Consider the following 15,448-nt stretch of genomic DNA (forward strand, 5'->3'; position numbering starts at 1 on the left):
TCCTCATTCGTGTCTTAGTTAATATCCCTCTCTGTCACGCGTGAGGTCGGCGTTCAATTCCCCGACGAGGATGAAGCATTTTTAAAATGTTGAATATTACTTCTGTATGTCCTGAAACTTTATAAAAAGACTTGGGGAAAATAATACGGATGTGAATTTTGGTATCGGCTTTGGTTCAGTGGCAGCATTCTCGACTGAATAAGGAGGTTGTATGTGTAAGTCCCACTCCTGAGACTTGAGCATATAATCTTGGCTGACACTCAAATGCAGTATTTGGGGAATTTTGCATTGTTGAAGCTGTTGACTTTCGGATAAAATGTTAAATTGAAGCTCCGTCTGCACCCTCGGGTGGATGTGAAAGTTCCCAGTGCATTACTCGAAAAAGAGCAGGAGAGTTGCCCCTGTGTCAATATTACTATAAATATTCGAAAATGCTCATTGAAAACCTGTGTCTGTGAGTGGAGCTGCAGCCCAGATTCTCACAGAGACAAAATCTGAATATTGACAAAATCCGAATATTAACAAAACCAGGATGGCCGAGTTGTTAAGGCGTTGGACGGAAATTCCAATGGGTTTATACCTGCGTGGGTTCGAACCCCACTCCTGGTACATCTTTAAATTCAAACCGATTTCCTCCCATCCTGCTCAGTTATACCCGAATCTATTCTGTTGAATCTGCATTTGTCGATAACCTTGTAACATTCAAAGAAATGGGATTGTGCAATGTATCTGTGCCTCTCACTCTCTGTCTTTAGAATGCTCTTTATGTGTTTGAGTCTGACTCCCTGTGTCTGAGGAATTAGAAGCTGAATTTAGGGAGCTGGGAGCTAAATTAACAAAAATCGGACCTCAAAGGTAGCTACCACTTTTCAGAGTAGGAAGCGCAGGATAGTTCAGATGAATGTGTGTTGCAGAAGGAAGGGATTCAATTTCTTGGGACATTGGAACCGTTCTGTGGGAGCTGGGTCCTGTGAAAACCGGACGGTCTGCACCTCAGCAGAACCAATGTCCACAAGGGAGAGTTTGCTCGTGTTGTTGGGGAGGGGTTAAACTGATATGGCAGCGGGATGGGAACCTTTGGGGTAAAAAAGTAAGGGTGGAGGGCAGAGAAACCCAAGGCAAAAATCAAAAAGGGCCACATTGCAGCAAAATTCTAAAGGGACAAGGTCTGTTAAGATAACAAGCCTGAAGTGACTGTGCCTCAATGCGAGGAGTATTCATAATAAAGTGGACAAATTAACTGCACAGGCAGCAATTAATGAATATGATGTAATTGGCATCACGGAGAAATGGCTCCAGGGTGACGAAGGCTGAGAACGCAACATCCAGTGGTATTCACCAGTCAGGAAGGATAGACACAAAGGAAAAGGAGGTGGGGTGGCATTGCTGGTTGAAGAGGAAATTAACACAATAGTCAAGAAGGACATTCACGTGGATTCTACGTGGGTGGATCTGTGGAATATCAAAGGGACAAAAACGCTAGTGAGATTTGTGTACCACCAAACAATCGTAGTGAGTTTGCTGACAGCATCCAACAAGAAAGGAGGGATGTCTGAAATAAAGTTACATCAGTTATCATGGGCGACTTTAATCTACATATAGATGGGCTAACCAAACTGATAGCAATACGGTGGAGGAGGATTTGCTGGAGTGTATTAGGGATGGTTTTCTCGACCAATATGTCGAGGGACCATCGAGAGGGCTGGCCATCCTCCACTGCTTGATGTGTAATGAGAAAGGACTAATTACCAATCTTGTTGTGCGAGGCCCCTTGGGGAAGAGTAACCACAATAAGGTAGAATTCTTTGTTAAGGTGGAGAGTGAAACGGTTAATTCTGAGACTGGGGTCCTGAACTTAAGGAAAGGTAACTTCGATGGTATGAGACATGAATTGGCTAGAATAGACTGGAAAATGATACAGGTTGACGACAGATAGGCAATGGAAAACATATAAAGATCACATGGATGAACTTCAACAATTGTACATCCCTGTCTGGAGTAAAAATAAAACGGGGAAGGTGGCTCAACCGTGGCTAACAAGGGAAATTAATGATAGCGTTAAATCCAAGGAAGAGGCATATAAATTGGTCAGAAAAAGCATCAACCCGAGGACGGGGAGAAATTTAGAACTCAGCAGAAGAGGACAAAGGGTTTAATTAGGAGGGGGAAAATAGATTATGAGAGGAAGCTTGCTGGAAACATAAACACTTCTATAAATATGTGAAGAGAAAAAGAGTAGTGAAGGTCCCTTGCAGTCAGATTCAGGTGAATAGGGAACAAAGAAATGGTAGACCAGTTGAACAAATACTTTGGTTCTGCCTTCACGAAGGAAGACACGCATAATCTTCTGGAAATAGTACGTGACCGAGGGGCTAGTGAGAAGGAGGAACTGAAGTAAATCCTTATTTGTGGGAAATTGTGTTAGGGAAATTGATGGGACTAAAGGCCGATAAATCCCCGGGGCCTGATGGTCTGCATCCCAGAGTACTTAAGGAAGTGGCCCCAGAAATAGTGGATGCATTGGTGATTATTTTCCAACAGTCCATCGATTCTCGATCAGTTTGTATGGGCTGGAGGGTAGCTAATGTAACATCACATTTTGAAAAAGGAGGGAGAGAGAAAACGGGTAATTATAGACCAGTTAGCCTGACATCAGTGTTGGGGAAAATGTTGTAATCATTTTTTAAAGATGAAATAGCAGCCCATTTGGAAAGCAGTGACAGGATTGGTCCAAGTCAGCATGGATTTATGAAAGGAAAATCATGCTTGACAAATCTTCTAGAATTTTGTGAGGATGTAACTAGTAGAGTCGACAAGCGAGAACCAGTGCATATGGTGTAGTGGGACTTTCAAAATACTTTTGACAAGGTCCCACACAAGAGGTTGGAGTGCAAAATTAAAGCACATGGTATTGGGGGTAATGTATTGACGTGGATAGAGAACTGGTTGGCAGCCAGGAAGCAGAGTGTCGGAATAAACGGGTTCTTTTCATAATGGCAGGCAGTGACTAGTTGGGTGCCGCAGGGCTCAGTGCTGGGACGCCAGCAATTTACAATATACATCAATGATTTAGATGAAGGAATTTTGTATAATATCTCCAAGTTTGCAGATGACATTATGCTGGATGGCGGTGTGAAATGTGAGGAGGATGCTAAGAGGCTGCAGGGTGATTTGGACAGGTTAGGTGAGTGGGCAATTGCATGGCAGATGTAGTGTAATGTGGATAAATGTGAGGTTATGCACTTTGGTGGCAGAAACAGGAAGGCAGAATATTATTTGAATGGCGGCAGATGAGGAAAAGGGGAGGTGCAACGAGATCCGGGTGTCATGGTACATCAGTCATTGATGGTTGGCATGCAGGTGCAGCAGACAGAAAGAAGGCAAATAGCATGTTGTCCCCATATCTTGGGGATTTGAATATAGCAGCTGTACTGGGCCTTGGTGAGGCCTCACCTGGAATACTGTGTTCAGTTTTGTTCTAATCTGAAGAAGGACGTTCATGCTATTGAGGGAGTGCAGCAAAGTTTCACCAGACTGATTTCCGGTATGGCAGGACTGACATATGAGGAGAGATAGGATCGACTGGGCCTGTATTCACTGGAGTTTAGAAGAATGAGAGGGGACCTCAGAAACATACTGACGGGACTGGGCAGGTTAGATGCACGAAGAATGTTCCCGATGTTGGGGAAGTCCACAATCAGTGGTCACAGTCTGAGGACAAGGGATAAGCCATTTAGGACCGAGATGAGGAGAAACGTCTTCACTCAGAGAGTTGTTAACCTGTGGAATTCTCTTCCGCAGAACGTTGTTGATGCCAGTTCATCAGATATATTCAAGAGGGAGTTGAATATGGCCCTTAAGGTAATGGGATCAAGGGGTGTGGAGCGAAAGCAGGAAAGGGGTACTGAGGTGAATGATCAGCCATGATCTTATTGAATGTTGGTGCAGGCTCGAAGGGGCGAATGGTCTATGCCTGCAACCTTTTTCTATGTTTCTATGTTTCTATGTTTCAGGGTGCATGCATCTAATGGCCCAGTGTGTTGTGCCATTTCTTTCAACTGGGTGCTATTTATTGAATCTGTAACTCGCCCGGTTTGCATCTGATCCATATTGTGTCTCACCTGACCAATCATCGATCTCCCACCGGCATGACATGTGTCTCTTTTCTTGTCCTCGGCATCGTCCTCTCAATTCCTGCTTATTTAGCTCGTTAATTGTTCGTGCATGGCCTTCCAATACGGATACACCCTGTAGCATTTTTTTGGATGTTTTGGATCCTAACTGTGAAGATTGTATCCCAATCTTGGTCTGTTTCCTGATTAGTAACTCCGTTGTTCCCCTCAAACTGTCTACACCTGCCTGGATCGCCTGTATATCTGGTGTATCTACTAGAGATGTCCCTGTACAGTTAATACGTCATTTGCTATAGATCTCCTCTGTCTTTCTTCTTTGTGTCTCAGCTGCTTGTGTTACTCCCTTGCTCCTGATGTGTCACTAGCTATTCTCAGGATTGTGTCTAGCAATCGTGTTTACAATGCTTTAGTCTTGTGGCTAATTTTTTCTGGCTGTTCAATTTATGCTCACAGGTCACATTTCATGCTGGACATTGTCAAATAACAACATTACTTCTGTTCCAGGTTTAACTACCACGCAATTTCCCAAGGTTAATTCCCCTGGTTTACAATATTCAGGTAACATTTTTTACACACTTATCTTATGGCTTCAAGACAAACGCTCCTGACACTTAGATGCCGCCCCCTAGAGGCTGCTTTACGTAGCCTCTGGTGTGGTAAAATGCTTCTGGGCCCCCTCGGGGCGGCCTTGCAGCTTGTCCTTGGAGAATCAAAAGCACGGTGATGATCACATTTATATTCTGTTGATAAAACACATCCTGGATATTCCAGGTTTTAGTTAGAGTCTTACCATTTCCATTTCAACTGGATTTTCCTTTCACTAGCCTATTGGTTCTGCAATTGCTGTGGTTAGGCACAAAATTCCTGCAATAGCTAAAGAACCCCAATATCTTACACACCCCTCAGGCTGGTTTTAGTCGGGGCATAATCCTAATGTCCTCCTTCCTGTCATTGGACATGGTCCGAGTTCCTTGGGATATTTCGTGTCCCAGGTACTGTACCACAGCTTGTCCGATTTGTGCCTTTTTGGGATTTACTTTAAATCCTGCTTTCCGTTATCTCAAATGTCTTTTCCATAACTAGAACAAAGTCTAACACGTAGGCTTTGATAACTGCTTTCCGTTATCTCAAATGTTCCAGTTTCAACGCCTTTACGTCTCACTTTCTGTGGTTCTTCAACCACCGTATCTGAAGTCACAAGTTCAACTTATATTTTCCTTTGTCAACTATATCTATTTTTATACTTACAGCCTCTTGTCTTTTGTCACTTTCTCTGTCCATCTCACCTTCGGGTATATTTCTATTCATCTTTCCGGCTGTTAAACTGCTCTTTTTCCCTTCATCATATCCTGCCTTAATCATCTTCTTAACCTTTTCAGATATATCTCTCAGAAACTCTTCTGGTAGTTTATACCTCACCCCTCCAAGGGCCTTGGCAGATTCCCTTGCCATTTCTTACACTGGGGCTTTTTCCCCAGTTCCCATTTTACCCATCTTTACTTAAGCGGAACTATTTACACCGAGGCTTTTAGCCCGATATCCCGTATACGTACTTATTCTCCCGACACATGTATTTACTTATAGTGTCCTGACACACCCCTCAACTGGATTTACTGGCTGCACAGACTCTGCTTCAGATTCGTTGCATCTCTGGTGACTTTGCAAGGAGAATTTCTCAAGGTAATTCTCTACTCACTCGTTGTTAGTTTGGTCAGCTTTTTGTGTCTAATCTGCCCGTCCAGTAGATCCTGCTGACTGCGCCAAGTTGTTAGGGTTAACTTCAAACCACCACTCGGAGTCCGTTAGCCTTAAAGTAAATGCAGTTTTTATTAATAAAAGATACAAGCTGGCAGGGGAGCTATCCTTGAAGGAATGCTCAGAGAAACTGCCAGGGACATCTTATTTTATACAGTTTCAGATTGTAGTCTTACTTAATTACGCAAGTTACAATTAATATGTGCTGATTGATTAATACATGATTATCTGGCAGGTTGCTTCCTCCAATCTGGCCTCTATATGCTTTAATTGTTAATTCAGGATACATGTTGTTATGATTCTTTTTATTTAACTTGTATCTTGTTATAGAATTCAAATTCTATGTTATCTGTGTCTGTGCCCAGCTCCCAAGGCCTTTGGTCTATGAATTGAAACATCTGACCCTCTGTGGAAGGCATCCCACACATGCTTCCCACAGTCTGAAAAACAGGCTGTGGGATCCATTTTAAAAATCTGTTAACTCCATTTTAAAACATCCCCATTAGTATTAATTGTAATTACGATTTGTGATCTGCCCTTTCAGTCGATTATGGGGTATCTTATCGAAGGCCTTTGGAAATCTAGATAAATTATACCTATGTTAGTTTACGCTATCTGTTACCTGTTCGAAAAATTCAAAGAATTTGGTCAATTCCCTTTTATAATACATGCTGACTATTCATTTTTGGTTTCTAGTTGCTCTTCCCCTTTTTCTTTTAGTAGGGAATCCATTATTTTTCCTCCCAACGACGTTAAGTTGACTGGACTATAGCTCCTCAGATACGTTCTACCTCCCTTCTTAAAAATAGGTATTACATTAGGTGTCTGCCAATCCTCCGGCACTGCACCTTATTCTAACGAAGTATTAAATATGTTTATTAATGCCTCTGCAATCTCTTCCCTAGATGTAATTCGTCCGAAGCTGGCATTTTATCCATTTTCGGTTTGATTAGTTTATATAATATTTTCCTCTTGTTATTTTAAATGCAGTTATTTCATGTCTAATATCATCCGATGTCACGTCCACCTGTGTTGTCTCCCTGATAAATACTGATGCAAAGTAATTGTTTAATATTTCTTCCTATCTCTGCCTGTGGACAACCTTCTGAGCCACGTACCTTGGTATGTATTGTGGATGTCCTCCACGCAATCTTTATCCTTATCGTTGGGCAGGAGCAGTATCTCATTCTCACCCTCTCCTCAGTTCTCGCTACACGGCACCCAATCAGCCACGGACTTTCCTGAACCTGCGCTTTTCTGTGGGATGTGACTGTTTTCTGGATTGAATCACTTATCATGTGTGTTTCAGAGTGTGTCGAACTCGCACTCCAGCCCAATTACACTGAGCCAGAGCGAATAAAGCATAGACATTTCCTGCAGATGGGGAATGTGGGACAGATTTGATGTCCACAAACTCACACACACTACAGTCTCGACTCATTGCCTACCCTGCCATCTTTAGTTATTTTTTATAAATGTATTTGCTTATTTACACACTGAATTAATTTAATTACTTAGTTTTTATTCAAATGGTTATTTTTATTTATATTAATTAATTAGTAATTATAGTTAAATTATTAACTTAATAAAGTATTGTTATTGCTCCCAGGTCTTAGTTTAGATCAAGCTTCGAGAAAAAAGGCAATACTCACCAAACGTTCAAATACCTGCTGTATTTTGGAGGCCAAAGCAGCACCTCCTTCAACCACTGTTCCCATTCAAACTCTCACCAAATTCCGTTTAATATCACTGTGCAGAACACACTGTGAATCAGCAGTTAGTGTTTAGTTTTATACCTTTGGAGCCACACACAAGTTACAAGTGCTGTCTCAGCTCCATGCCCATTGCTCGCAATAAATAGCACATATTTAAGATTAACACTTACAGCTGACTGATAGTTAACTACTACTAACAGGCAGTTTCTGCTAACTTCTGTTTTTAAAGTTCTAAGTTCAATTCAAGACGTTAAACTAAATTTCCCTTCTTACAGCTAATACTCAGCCAGACTCACCACGGACTTACCACTGAATCTCACTTTCTCTACATTCCCAAATTTACCACTCTCTTTGTGCACTCCGTTTAAGGCCAGGATGTGGTGATAGAGTAAGTTCTGGCATGCTCTGCTGGGCCGAAAGGGTCGGGGTGGGGAAGGTCGCTCTGTAAATTTGCAGTCCACAGGCAGACGGCCCGCTAACTCCCAGCACCCCCAGGGAAACCTCAGGGGAACCACCTCAGACCAGTTTGCAGCCGCGAGCACCGAATGGCCTATTTCTGTGCTGCAGACATTAAGTAACTCTGTGTAAGGTGATGGGTGAAGGAGATGGGATGTCTGAAATGCGATCCTGGGTCAACCACAGACCAGGGCGTGGTCAGAAGGGCAGGTCTGTGATGTCACAATACTCAGGCACAGTGTCATGCGAGTTTCCCCGCTTTATTACATCACACATGCTGCAATACCTAGTAACAAAGCTAGTTACCACCCTCCCTGAACACTGCATATTATGGGCTATGTTTAGCACGGAGATTTTACAGAGAGTGAGGAGGAGCTGAGTTTAATGTGTGTGGAGTGTGTGCGGGGAACACTTCATCCTGCAGATCACCGCATTGTTCAGGCAAACTTACAAAGGAACGTTACAGTGGTGAATGTCACTGGGATATACTCCGTCTGCAGGAGACCCTTTAATCCCAAAGGTAGATTATCTGAAACAAGGATACGTCGCTATCACCAGGCGCTGGGGCTGCTCAGGTTAAACCCCACTGGGAGAAAAACACAAGGAGCCTGCAAAAGAATGAAAGCACTGACCTTTGAGCCTTTGAAACCTTCCCTCTCTGGCTGTTGTTTGGTCCCAGGCCATTTCCCCCCAGCTTTCCCTGGGAGTGGACTGAAAAGTAACAGAGCCACCTTCCCCTTGCCGCTCCCTTTGGGTAAACACATCCGACACGAGCCTGGCGGTCGGGAGCTTTATAAACCCGTCCCAGGCCGCAGCAGACGTCTTCGCGGGGATAAAACCTGCAGGAGTCCAGCGGGACTGATCTCCGTGGACTTCCCCACCTCCATCATTTTTGTTAGTCGCTGAATCCGTGCGGTGAAAAATGAAAACAGGCTTCACTGTGTGTGTATCACAGAGATGAGCGGATTGGGCAGAATACACGCCCAAAACATTGTGTGATTTTTATTATTTAATACATTTAACAATGACAATAAAGGGCTATTTCACCACATTCTTCAACTCCTCTCTGAATTTCGTCTGGGTCACGGCATAAATACATATGTTGGTGCAGCAACTCAGGAGCTGAAGCATAAATCCCATTTCCTGTACATATTTAGGTAGAGATACAGGAATAAAGTTTAACGAATACAATCGATTCCCCACAGAATACAACAGAAACACTGCCCATAAGAGGATACAATTGCCGGATATAACAAACAGTAACATGATGGATTTCCTTCGCTTCTCCATCTCTGGGTCACTGCTGTGGGCCCGGAGTCTCCTGCGGGCTCTGCTCGATGCTAAAACGTGTAGGACAGTTAAAGCATTCAGTAGAAGGATCAGAACAAATGGAATAAACGGTGTTATAACATCAATTACTGCCCATGATAGTGACTCAGAGACTTCCCATCTAACAAAACAAAACAAGGGATTATTGGAAATCTGATACATACCTCCAAACATAAAGTACCAGAAAGTGTTCTTTACACAGAACAGCGCACTCAATGTTCCCACAGCCACAGTCGCCGTTTTCTCGGTGCAATATTTAGTTTTGAGCTTCTGACAACAAATGACTATACATCGATCAAAGGTAAAAGCAACTGTGAGCCAGACGGAACAGTCTGTGACTACGTAAAGCAGGATGGCATGGATATTGCAAACTTTAATCTTCCACATGAACACAAACGCGGTTGAATAACGAATAGTAATCTGCCTGGATATCAGGTCGAGGATAACGACCAGTAGATCCGCCGCTGCCATTGCCACCAGGCAACGGCTGACACACTTGGAGAGACCGCACCTTCCTCGAGACAGGATCATTATCGTCACTAAGTTCACTGCAAGAAAGAGAAAAAACAGGGAATTTATATTTCAGATTGAGAGCAACAACAGCTGCCTCAAAGAATTATGTGTGAAATGTGTCAGGATTAAATGAACCATCCAATGGGACTTGTGATGTTTGGGTCAGGACTGATGAAATCATTGGATGGGACGTGTGCTGTTTGGGTCAGGACTGATTACACCAGCGGATGGGACGTGTGGTGTTTGGCACAGGTATTGAAAGAACCAATATATGGGACGTGTGGGTGTCGGGTCAGGGACTGAATGTACCAATGGATGGGACGTGTGGGTGTTGGCTCTGGACTGAATGTACCAGTGGATGGGATGTTTGGGTGTTGTGACAGGGAGTGAGTGAAGCGGTGGATGTGATGTGTGGGTGCTGGGTCATGACTGAAAGAATTAATGTATTGGACTTTTGCCAGGTGGGTAAAGCTCCAAATGAGACTAATATATAACGCCATATCCAAGTCAGAGGCAGCAATAATTCAGCACAAGAAGCCGCAAGTTTGTGAATAACCTGTGTCCATTGAGGGGAATAGAGTCATTGTCCAGGGATGGGAATGTAGTATGAGGACAGCGAGGGAAATGGAATCTGTGTCCAGGGAGGAGAATGGAGTTGTGGGCCAAGGGAGGGAATGGAGTCTGTGGCCAAGAAAAGGAATGGCGTCTGTGACAGTGAGGGGAATGGAGTATGTGGCCAGGGAGAGGAATCGATTCTTTGTCCAGGAAGGGGAATCGAATCTGTGTACAGGAAGGGGAATGGAGTCTGTGGCCAAGGTGGGGGATGAAATCTGTGGCCAGAGAGGGGAATGGAGTCTTTGGCGAGGTTACTGCGGTTGTGTCGAAGGCTGAAGAAGATGAATTGAATTGTATTATGTGTCGAAATCAGAACCTTTCCAACCATTGTATTGAAAGTACACTTTCTAACTGGCTTAAGCTCACTTTCCAACAATATTGCAAATAATCTTTAAAGAAGGGACTGTCGCTTTACAATAGACTGATGATGACCCATGTTGTAAGATGTCACAGAAGATTTTCGAACGTGTCTGTTTACAGCTGGAACCGTGTCAACCAGCTGCCTTTCACCTGTTATGAGAAAGTTACAGAGTTCCAGTTGACAGAGAGAGTTTGAGACTGGAAATATCAAAATATTTTACAATATAGTGCTCCGTTTTGAATAGTTGCTAGCGTGCGGCCCAAACCGAGATCTCCTGAACTGTGGCTGAACAAGGGAAATAAATCAATTCAAACACAACTGAATAAACATTTTACTGGAAGACGTATTGCAGTTTTAACCCTGTCCTGATCATCTGGAATTAGTGACTGTGAGGCAGAGCGGGAGGCGGTGGAAATTACGACAACTGTCTATAGCTGAATCATTAGTGAATAATGTCTCATATCTCAGTGTATTTGTGAAGGATCTCTTAACGCTGATTTCCACAGATCAGTGTCATTAACAATAACCAGCGGTACTTAAAACACTTGTTACCTCTGAACACATATTTATTATCCAAAACTAGGCATCAGTGCAGAAAGCTGACTGCAAGCTGTTCAATAATATAATCGTTCACTAACATATCTTGTGTCAATAAAATCAAATTTCTGTCAAATCCTGTAAACGACGATCGCTGGAAGCAAGTTGTGGAAACAACACACTGTTTATTAAACTGGGAGCAGCGAATCAGCAAATGATCAAACATTACATGACAGAAACTTCTGTGCATTGCCAGACACAGAACAAGAGATTTAATTTGTGAAAACAACATACTGTTCATTGAACTGGGATCAGCGAATCAGCAAATGATCAAACATTGCATGACAGTAACTTCCGTGCATTGCCAGACACAGAACAAGAGGTTTAAATTGTGAAAACAACATACTGTTCATTGAATTGGGAGCAGCAAATTAACAAATGATCAAACATTACATGACAGAAACTTTTTTGCATTGCCAGACACAGAACAAGAGGTTTAAATTGAATACAATTAATAAGTAGAACTAAAGGACAAGGACAAAAAATACAGAGAAACATGGGTTACATAATTAATTGCAGATGCAGGACTCACCAGGAGCACCAACAGCAGTGAGGAGCGGGTAATAAATACCTTCTACATTGAAAAATGCTCACAAGATCCAAAGCTTAGTTGGAATCTCCCAGAACATGATTTGACTTTCTGTGAGCTCCAATTAGCACTGTTAATTTTAGACAACAACTTCAGTCAAACATTGCTGTACAGACTGAATAAAAAATCCCTATTTATAGCCTGAGGGAACTCTCCAGTGAGACAATTAAACTGCACACTGAAGGATATTAATCACATCACTGAATAAACAAGTTGTCTGAACCTTTTCTTTGCGTCAGTTTCAATTGCAAAATATCTGAAAAGCAACGTGGCTTTCAGATCAAATAACTTTATCCAAAACCAAGCATTATTGGTAAAAGCAGAAATAGTTAAGTCCACAGAATCACAGTATGCATGTGAAGGGAGCAGCTTCATTTAGGGAGTTTCTATTATTGCTGAGATGTAAAATAACTCTGTAATTTCAGATTTTCAATTCACTTCTCGGGGTAACACAAGTGAAATAAAACAAATGGAAGGATAGATTTCTAAGTAAAGGTCAGTAACATACATGGGGACTGACAGTACAGTGCTAAGTAAGGATACAAAGGCACTGATAATACAATGGTCAGTAAAGATATATGATGACTGATCACACAATGGTCAGTAAGGATACATGAGGACTGATAATACAATGGTCAGTAAGGATACATGGGGACTGATAATATAGTGGTCAGTAAGGGTACATGAGGACTGATAATACAATGGTCAGTAAGGATACATGAGGACTGATAATACAATGGTCAGTAAGGATACATGGGGACTGATAATACAATGGTCAGTAAGGATACATGAGGACTGATAATACAATGGTCAGTAAGGGTACATGGTGACTGTTAATGTAATGGTGAGTAAGGATACGTGGGGACTGATAATACAGTGGTCAGTAAGGGTACATGGGGACAGATCATACAGTGGTCAGTAAGGGCACATGGTGACTGTTAATGTAATGGTTAGTAAGGGTACATGAGGACTGATAATACAATGGTCAATAAGGATATATGGGGACAGATAATAGAATGGTCAGTAAGGGTACACGGGGACAGATAATACAATGGTCAGTAAGGGGACATGGGGCAGATAATATATTGGTCAGTAACGGTTCATGGGGACAGATAATGCAGTGGTCATTAAGGGCACATAGGTACAGATAACATATTGGTCAGTAAGGATACGTGTGTGCTGTTAATACAATGGCCAGTAAGGATTCATGGCGACCGATGCCATACTGACAGTCACAGGCCATCCTATGGTTTATTTTCCTCAGTACAGGGAATGGAGAGACTGGAGGTGAGGAATGGAGATGAAAGGAGCAGAGAGGTAATGAGGGGAGAAGAAAGAGGACAGGAGGCGGGAGGGGAGTAGACGAGAGGAGATGAGTGTGGAGGAGAGGAGAGGAGAGGAATAGGAGAGCAGAGGTGAGGGGAGGAGATGCGTGGAGTGGAGAAGACAGCAGATCAGAGTAGAGGATAGGAGGTGAGAGGAGAGGGTGGGAGGAGGAAAGAGAGAAGGGGAGGAGAGGTTAGTGGAGGATAGGATAGATGAGAGAGGAAGTAGAGAGGAAGGCAGAGGAGAGCAGAGCAGAGATGAGTAGAGGAACGGAGAGGAGAGTTGATAAGAGGAAGGAGAGGAGAAAAGAGAGGAGAGGAGAAGATAGGAGAGGGGAAGAGAGGAGAGGAGGGGAATGGAGATGGTAGTGTAGGGGAGATGGTAGGAGAGGAAAGTGGAATAGAGGTGGGGAGAAGGTAGGGGAGGGGAGAGGGATGAGAGGAAAGGAGAGGGGAGTGGAGATGAGAGTGTAGGGGAGAGGGGAGGAGAGCAGAGTGGAATAGAGGTGAGGAGAAGGTAGGGGAGAGAAGAGAGATGAGAGGAGCATGGAGTGGAGGAGAGGAGCAGAGCGGAGAAGGGAGGAATGGAGAGAAGTGGAGAGTGGAGAGAGGATGCGAGGGAAGGAGAGTAGAGCAGGAGAGGGGAAGGGCGGCGGGAGAGCAGAGGAGAGATCATCAGAGGAGAGGAGAGGAAGAGAGTGGGGAGAGCAGGGGCGAGAAGAGATGAAAAGGGAGGGGAGGAGTTCGGAGAAGAGAGGGGAAGTGGAGAGGAGAGTGGAGGAGAGCAGAGCTGTGGAGAGACGAGCAACGGAGAGGAGAGTAGAGGAAATGAGAGGAGAAAAGAGAAAAGAAGAAAGCCGAGTGGAGAGAGGAGGGTAGTAGATTAGAGGAGAGGAGAGGACAAGAGAGGGGACAAGAGAGGAGCGTAGAAGAGAGGGCAGGAGAGGATAGAAGAGTGGGTAGTGGAGAGGTGAATTGAGGTGAATGAAAAAGAGGGTTGGTGAAGTTAGAGGAGAGAAGAGGAGGGAGAAGCTAGTGAATGAGAGGAGGAGGTGAAAAGAGGGTAGAGGAAAGGAGAGCAGAGGGGAGGAGAGCGTAGTAGGGGGAGGAGAGGAGTGGAGAAGAGAGGAGTGGATACGGTAGGGGAGAGCAGAGGGAAAGAGTGGAGCAGGAAGGAGAGGAGAGGGGAGAACATCAGAGGACACAAGTGAGGAGAGGATTTAAAATGAAAGGGGAGAAGAGGTGAGGAGGAGGGGAGAGGAGAGGAGGGGAAAATTTAGGGGAGAGGATTCGGGATGATTGGAGTGGAGAGGAGAGAGGAGAGTGGAGGGAGAAGCGACTTAAAAACAGGGGAGAGAAGAGGAGAGGATATGTGAAGATAGGGGAGGAGAGGAGAGGAGATGAGTCGAGATGAGAGAGCAGAGGAGAGGAGATGAGAGCAGAATGGAGGAGAGGAAAGGGGAGGAGAAGAAGTTCGGGGCGAGGGGAGAATGGAGTAGAGGCATGGAGAAGGTAGGTGAGAGGGGAGAAAATGAGGGCACAAGAGAGTTGAGGAGAACAGCTGAATAGGGAGGAGAGTTGCGGAGAAGGGAGGAGAGGGGAGAGGAGAGAGGAGAGGACGGGAAGACAGGTGAGGAGAGAAGTGGAGAGGAGAGAGGAGTAGATGGGAGAAGGGATGAGCCGAGTGGAGAGGATAGGGGAGGATAGAGTAGAGGAGGGGAGAAGGTAGGGGAGAGGAGAGGAGATGAGCATAGGAGAGACGTGACGAGAGAGGAGAGGAGAGGGGAAGCGTGAGGAGGGGAGGTGTTGGGGTAAAAAGGAAGCTTCTCTCCTTCAAGGTGGACTAACTGATATAGTTAACCGACACCTCGTCTAGCTTCCCACTTTATAACGACCACGGAAGTAAACAAACAAAACCTCAGGTTTATCGGTTTTATTACGAGCAATGCACAGGAAGGTTCAGTCTTGGAACCTCTGAAATAGAAGCGTTTTCAAGCATTCTTTATACAGGTGTTGGAGAGGAGCTAACCTCCTACAAAATCATCGATAGGTCTATTGCT

The 15,448-nt window shown here is 44.0% G+C and overlaps 1 protein-coding gene and 1 non-coding gene across 2 annotated transcripts in view; one reads left to right on the forward strand and one right to left on the reverse strand.

The window, feature by feature from the left end:
* LOC139235632 (zinc finger protein 239-like) overlaps positions 1-15,448 on the reverse strand; it is a 786,713-nt gene that overhangs the window by 379,105 nt on the left and 392,160 nt on the right. The window lies entirely within an intron of this gene.
* On the forward strand, positions 527-609 carry trnaf-gaa (transfer RNA phenylalanine (anticodon GAA)). Its single transcript has one exon. It is a non-coding gene; the product is annotated as a tRNA-Phe (tRNA).

This window comes from Pristiophorus japonicus, chromosome 23 (genome assembly GCF_044704955.1).
Source record: "Pristiophorus japonicus isolate sPriJap1 chromosome 23, sPriJap1.hap1, whole genome shotgun sequence".
In the NCBI taxonomy this organism is placed as follows: Eukaryota; Metazoa; Chordata; class Chondrichthyes; family Pristiophoridae; genus Pristiophorus; species Pristiophorus japonicus.